At 43.1% G+C, this 7,602-nt stretch overlaps 1 pseudogene; it reads right to left on the bottom strand.

The window, feature by feature from the left end:
• Positions 1-1,452: 1,452 nt before the first annotated feature.
• On the bottom strand, positions 1,453-1,837 carry LOC121829835 (protein dpy-30 homolog pseudogene; annotated as a pseudogene).
• Positions 1,838-7,602: the final 5,765 nt, after the last annotated feature.

Raw genomic sequence — 7,602 nt, 5'->3', positions numbered from 1 at the left:
GCCCTCAGACTCTGGCTCCCTGGGTTTTGTTCAGACTGGGGCCACATTACATCATGTCCTAGGTTCCCAGCTTGTAGACTGTGGGACTTCTCAGCCTGCTAATCACATGAGCCAAGGCTCATGATAAATCTCCTTGTCTATTTTAATACATCTTAATGCATGCACCTCCTATTAGTCTATTTCTCTAGAGAACTCTGATTAATCCTCATTTCCTCCAGTTACTGAATATAGAGGAAGTCTTCAAAATATCTGAGAAACTGTTCATTCTACAAGGCTGAGTGCTCACATACAAGGTAATGTATCCAGCAGGTATTTTTATATTTGTAGAGCAATGCCAGCTACAACAAGAGGTCATTTCTAAGCCCAATTCAAGGTCACAATCTCTGCCCCAAGGATATTGCCTTGGACCCAGGAATTCAACCTCAGAGGAATGTCAGAGATGCGCAGAGAGATTTGTGCCGAAGATTGTTTTTATGGTATTAAAATTTTAAGTGTCAGCCAAGAGAGACTGGTTAAGCAAATTATGGTAAAGCTATATAATAAAATAGCATGGTTCATTTTATTAAATACAAAGTCCATTTGTAAGAAAAGTCTTGCATCATGAAAGTATTTATGATTTATAGGGGAAAAGGGAGACTATAAAACAGCATGCTATGTTATTCTAAGTTTATGTTACATACTATAGAATGTATTTTTGTTACATCTATTTATTTATATATTTGGGGGTGCATGGGCTGTGGCACATAGATGGAGGTGAGAGGACTTTTCTCTTTTCACCAAGTGAGCCCCAGGGATCAAACCCAGCTCATCAGGGTTGGCAACAGAAACTCCTACCCTATTGATTCATCTTATCATCTAAAAAGTACATTTTTAGAAAACATGGGTAAGGAATACGAAACAAACCTCTCTGTTTCTCAAAATTGAGTTATAATTGATTTGAACACCACTTCGATTTGGTTTCCAGTTCCATGAACTATGGAAGCTCATAGACTTTCCCAGGATGCCTCTGACTTTCAGGTATAGGGATGGGGGAGGGTATCAGGTCGCTCTCAATGTGAAACTCAGCCCTGTTTTTCCTTTACATTTTTAATTACATTTACTTATCTATATATCTAGTTTGTGTGTGTGTGTGTGTGTGTGTGTGTGTGTGTGTGCATGTGTGTGTAACACTCAAAAGTCGATTTTCTTCTTCCAACATGTAGGTCCTGAAAACTGACTTGTGGTCCTCAAGCCCCTGTATCTGCTGCATCATCCCATCAGCACCTCATTTGCAATTTATTTATATTTATTGGTGTTTTAACAGTTTATTTTGAAGGTTGTTTGTAAAAACAAAGTAAAAGACAATCTGAGGGAAAAAATTATATAGATGATACTCACTGAATAAGTGAGGATTATATCAGACTTGGGGGATGTGTTCTCTTCCACAGCTCCAGAAGTAACTTCTGTGGTCCTGACAGTTGGTAGTCTTCCAGATGGGGAGGAGAATCATGACAATTAAAGCTGCCTCTTAATCATGTAAATCTACAGTAGCAACCAAAAGTTTCCTTGCTTCCCAGAAAATCATTTCTGATCTTCGAACTGTGCCTTATTTTTTTAAAAGATAAGATGCTGGAAACCCAGTGAGATTTGGTGATTCTTTCCTTTGCAAGCACAGGAAGTAATCCAATAGGCACAGCTGTCTGTTTCAGATAGGCATGTGTTGACAGAGACCGTCTATTGTGATGACTTTTCTGCACTGGTCCAACATTGACTATCCTCTCAACACTATGAAGCTATACTCAGAGTGAGGGTTTTCTGCAGCCTGTATCTGTCCCTCCAGCATCTTCTCCTACTCCATGGCTGACCCTGTAAACCAGTCACTGGTATACCAGTCCACATCAAGGCTGTAGGTCCCCAAGAGTTATACAACTATATAATTAGACACAGAGAAAGAGGGGGTTGGGGAAGGAGACTATATACACCAGCCCAAAGCATTTGGGTGGTGCAGGGATAGAGAGAGGCAAGGAGGAGTTTATATGTTAGCTTTGAAAGCTCTATTTATTCATTCAGCTATCTTCAGACAGTGTCTCACCATGGTGGTGAGGATGGCTTGAATTTGTAAGCCGCTTTTAACCACATCTTGACTTCCATTTCCTGACACAGCTTTCAATTCTGTTGGTTTCTCCAGCTTCTTACACTTCAGCTTACTCAATATGCCATCTAGTTTATTCCAATAAAATACTAAACTATGAAAGTCTTATAGTGGCGCCGGGCATGTGGCTCAATTGGGAGAATTCTTACTTAGTATTCACAAAGCCCTGAATTCCAATACCCCCAACACTATATAAACCAGGTGTGGTGGTCACAGATAGAAGCCCAGCACTTGGGAAGTACAGGCAGAAGGATGAGAAGTTCAAGGTCATCCCTGCTATACCTCAAGTTCAAAGCAAGTCTGAGATACATGAGACCCCATTAAAAAGACAAAGAAGTCTTATAGTAGCATCATGAGAAAGAAAGGCAAAGTCAAGGAAGTGACGGTGGACAGATGCAGGCATGAAGGGACAGGACACACACTCTTGTATCTATTATACATCATGCTCTGCACACTTAATAAAACAAGAGAGTATCAATGTAGCCGAGGCAACAGAGCTGTTACAGTTCATTCTCTGCACAATATTCCACCATAAACAAAGGAAGGAACTCACAGGTAGGGTGGAGCTCCATGGGAGAGCATTTGCCTAGCATTCATGAGGCTCTGGCTTTGCTCCCTGACACCGAATAATACCAGGCTTTGCTGGTGCATGCCATCTCAGCACTTCCTGGTAGAGGCCCTGAGAGAGTCAAGGTTATCCTCAGCTACATAGGGAGGCTTGGGCCAGCCTGGGTACTCAAGACCTGTTACATAAACAAGCAATTTCCCGTGGGAAGAGGGAAAATCTGAAAGGTAGCTTCTCCCCCAGCACACAGGGCACAGCCTTTCTTCACTGGAGGCCCACAATCTCTGTCATGTCCTTAGCTGGGGTGGTAGGACCCCTTCTTCAGAGAAAGCAGGTGCTTGTCTCTCTGCGGATAGTGTCTTTGTGTTGGGTTTTCCTGTCTCGTTTTACTCATTAAGTTGTCTTTTATATGTCTTTCCCCATCATCCATAGCTGCTTGATATGACCAGTGAGACAGCATTCAAAAGAGTCGCCATTATCTTTAGAATTGCTGAGGAACTAAATGTGTCTGGTAGAATCTGTGCAAGTCTGCTTGGTTAGGGCGCCACCATGTGTCTCTGGAGAGAACTGTCATTTAAGTTGGAAGCCCAGAATCTTCACACTTCTCTGTCTGCACACCTGCTACATCTAAAACATCAGGGTAGCAGATACAGGAGTGGTGAGGGCATGGGGCTTGTCCTCAAGAAATCCTTAGTGTCATGGGGAAGAACAGACATGGAGAGAAAAAAAACTACAAAAAATGACAGAGCCAGCTGTGGTGGCTCACATCACTCCAGCATTTACGAGGTGGAGGACGGAGGATCAGGAGTTCAGTGTCGTCTTTGGCTACATAGTGAGTTCAAGGCCAGCCTGGGCTAGAAGAGGAAGGTGGGGATATGCTTTTCATTGTTGTAAATAAAAATGCTGAGGTGATTAGAAGACAACAGACTGAATTTCAGCTGAGGACATCTGAACAACTTCAGGACATGACATTTAATACCTGCTTTAAAGAGTGGGTGTCATACAGGGCCAATTCATCCCCTCACCCAGGAGACATTTTAAACAGTAGACAATGGCATCAAGGTATAAAAACACAGGACCAGAAAAAGAATAGCTAGCTTTGTGTTACTGAAGCCTGCCTCTATGTGGGATAGTAAAGACTAGAGAGGTAAAGAGTAGGGTGTGCATGTGTGTGTGTGTGTGTGTGTGCATGTGGGCATGTGTGTGGCAGTATAGACTCATAATCCCAGCACTTGGGAGGCATAAGCAATAGAAGAATGCAGAGTTCAAGGTCAGACTCAGCTACAGCCCAAGAACCTTCCTCAAAGCATCAAAGGCTGAGTGGGACCCAGCTCAGTGTAGGACGTTTGCCTCAGATGTACAATCCCCTGGATCCCATGCCCAGGATGAAAAACAAAACAAAACAAAAATTTGGAAAAACAATCAAGGCTTGGCTTATCAAACTAAAGAACTTGTATTTGTCTAAGTAACATAATGAGAGCCAGAGAAGTAATGTTCATTTATTAAGCAAATAGTGTGCCTATCAGTGTGAGGTACAGGGTAAGGAAAACACACATTGCCTCTGTTCTCATAACTTACAGAAGACTTAGGAGAGAGATGATCGAGAAATATACCTACAGTTCTGGAACTGGGGCCTGAAGGATACATCAATGGTGTCCAAGTAAGGACTTTTGAGATGACACTTCCGTGCCCTTGTAAAGGTCACAAGGCAGAAAAGTGTTTGGGGACTCTAATAAGTGGCGATCAAACTCTTACAAGCAGAGAGAAGAAGGGTTGTTTCCAGGGGCTAAGAGTGGGGAGTTGAAGAAATGCCGTCCAAGGGCATAAAATTCCACCTTTGCAGGAAGAATGGGTTCCGGAGGCCTAATGGAAAACAAGATGACTGCATTTAGTAACTCTGGATCATACACTTAACATTTGCTGAGAGAATACATCCTAAGTGTCCTGATAACACACCGAAAATCACAATTATATAGGTGATAGATATGCTAATGAGCTTGATTATCATGATCATTTCATAATGTATACAGATATCAGACATACCAGGCTGGGGGGCCAGTGAGATGGTTTGGTAGGTAACAGTGCTTGGCACCAAGTCCAGTGACCTGAATTTTATCCCTGAGACCCACATGATAGAAGAAGAGAATGGATTCTTACAAGTAGTCCTCTAGCCTACACACATATGCATGCACACACACAGGCATGGATGTGTGTGTAGCCACACTGAGTTGTATAGCAATTTCCTTCATATTGAAACGTCCCATCCAGGAGGAAAGTTCATTAAGACTCAGGAAATGTAACTGGGCAGTGGTGGTGCATGCCTTTAATCCCAGCATTCAGGAGGCAGAGGCAGGCAAATCTCTCTGAGTTCAAGGCCAGCCTAATCTACAGAGTGAGTTCCAGGACAGCCAGGATTACACAGAGAAACCCTGTCTTGAAAAACAAACAAACAAATAAACAAGACTCAGTAAGTGTTAAAGGGAGGCTGCTAAGATACAGGAAATAAACAATTCACAAGTCTCAGGAAGTCCCTAAAACCAGATGTACAAGATCCCTGCCCCCAAAGTTATATAATCAGTAAGGGATGCTGAGGAGACTTGGACCAGTTAGTTGAGTTGCATGGAAAAGATTCTCTAACCTGCCAAGGTGCCTGCAAGTTGTGCTGTGAACTCCAGGGATCTAGCTTTCATGAGTCATCACTCATGCAAGGGGAGGGGCTAGGCTTTCAGTGCATTCTCCCACAAGTAACCCTTCACTCATACTTCTATAAGTAACGTCAATAAACGCATTGTTTACTAAGTTGGACTTTGGTGGTGTCATTACTTTGGTCTGTCACTGGTTCCCTTTCTGGGGTGAATAGATATTTGCTCATATCTCCCAGGAAGAGTGTCACACAATAGATACACACAAATAAATATGTAATTATAAAAATATATCAGGCTGGCTATGGTGGTGCACACCTGTAATCTCAGGCCTGAGGAGGCAGAGGCATTGAGAGAATGGGGACATCCTGAGCTACAGAACTAGATCCCCAACTCTCAGAACAAAAACAACCTTAGGGTGGTGGTGCAGACCCACAATCCTTGTTATGGAATAATCTTTGTGTACACTGTGAGGAAATGTCACTCAGATTGATTTAATAAAAAGCTACATGGTCAATAGCTAGGCAGAATTTGGGGGGCAGAGAGAATGCTGGGAATAAAAAGGGGGAGTCACCAGACAGACAGAGAGGAAGCAGCATGGCCACTATAGAGTAAATGTAATAAAGCCACAAGATTAAAAAGTAGATTGACAAACATGGGTTAATTTAAGTTGTAAGAGCTAGCTAGCAACACGCCTAAGCTATTGGCAGGACTTTCATAATGAAAAGTCTCCATGTGGTTACTTGGGAGCTGGCAGGAAGGACAGAAAAATCTGATTAGAAATCCTAGCACTCAAGAGGCAGAGGCAGAAGAATCAGTGCAAGTTCAAGCCTCATTTACACAGCAGGCTCCAGGCTAATTAGTGCTGTGTAGTGAAACCTTGTCTCAAAAAGACCTGGAAAAAAGGAAATATATACTTGCCAGTACTGTGCTGAGGTTCAGGAGTTCAAGGCCAACCTCAGCTATGTTGCAAATTCAAGTCTAAACCTAGGCTAGATGAAACCCTGTTTAATAATAAATAAGTAAACAAACAAATAAGTAAATAGATAAATAAATAAATGCCACAGCCCACACAGATCACCCCATACACCCTAGAATACATAAATACATACAGTCCTAATAAAGCTGGGGAGAAAAAATGAGGAGAAGGGAATTGGTGTAAAGGCAGAGCAGGAACAGAGGAGGAGGATGGCAGGGTATTGTAGAGCAGAACCGATTCTGGTCCCCACTGTCTCTATAGTCACAGCAATGAGCATGGATTTTAGCACCACAGGGAGTGTAACAGCTTGATCTCCCCACCAGTTAGAAAAATAGCATCTGGGAACAGGTGTACGATGCGCTCCACGCCGCACTAGAAAGGGCCTGACTCCAGAGATCTGTAAGCACAATGCTGCGAACACACATTTTGTCCTATTTATAACACGTTCCCCATCCCTCACCTGAAGGTGCTGAGTCTGTTCTATCTAAAGCAAATGAATTTGTGCTACAGGCTGGGTGCGGTGTGCACACCTTCAATCTCAGCACCCAGGCAGGTAGGTCTCTGTGAGTTTACAGCCTGTCTGTCTGCTCTAATAGCGAGCTCCAGGCCAGCCAAGGCTATGTAGAGATCCTGTCTCAAAAAACCAATCAAACAAAAAATGATCTCTGCTAAGTGGGGAAAAAGTTAATTCACCCATGTGCACTTCCCCTTACCTAGGTTCTTCGTTAACTTTCACTCCACTTGAGGCATGGATCCTTATAAAGAGATGGAAGTTTGCAAAAGACGTTTGGGTGCTGGCTGCTGGATTATAAATAAAATATAAAATAATAGTGTTGGGGCATTGAGAAGTATGTTTGGCTATAGGGAATCATGAACATCGGAAGCCTTTCTGGTTGAAAAGCACTTGACCCTCCTACTGGCCTGGGAGATGGGAGCGAGATACAGGGAAGAAGATGGTGTTGGAAAGACAGAGGCAGCCAGGGGCCAGAGGGGTCATTGCTGTAGCTAAGTTCCTACCTGCATCTTGCACCTTGTGCCTCTGACCTCGTCATCCCATTTCTTCCTAAGAGAACTGAGACAATTTTTAGAAAGTTCAGAAATCACTCCAAAAGATTGAGAAATCTGCCCATCACTTTCCTTTCTCTGCACCCTGAAGAGGCCTAAATCTTCCTTCATACCCACATCAAACCCGAGACACCAGGCTCCCAGGAACTCTCTTTTTATTCAGCACGGTTTCTGCAGCGGTCTCCAAGCACCTGTGGGTCTTTAAAGGGAATGTTCAAGG

This window comes from Peromyscus maniculatus, chromosome 5 (assembly GCF_049852395.1).
Source record: "Peromyscus maniculatus bairdii isolate BWxNUB_F1_BW_parent chromosome 5, HU_Pman_BW_mat_3.1, whole genome shotgun sequence".
Classification (NCBI taxonomy): Eukaryota; Metazoa; Chordata; class Mammalia; order Rodentia; family Cricetidae; genus Peromyscus; species Peromyscus maniculatus.
The sequence above is the reverse complement of the archived record's forward strand: the minus strand, read 5'-3'. Positions and strand labels throughout refer to the sequence as shown.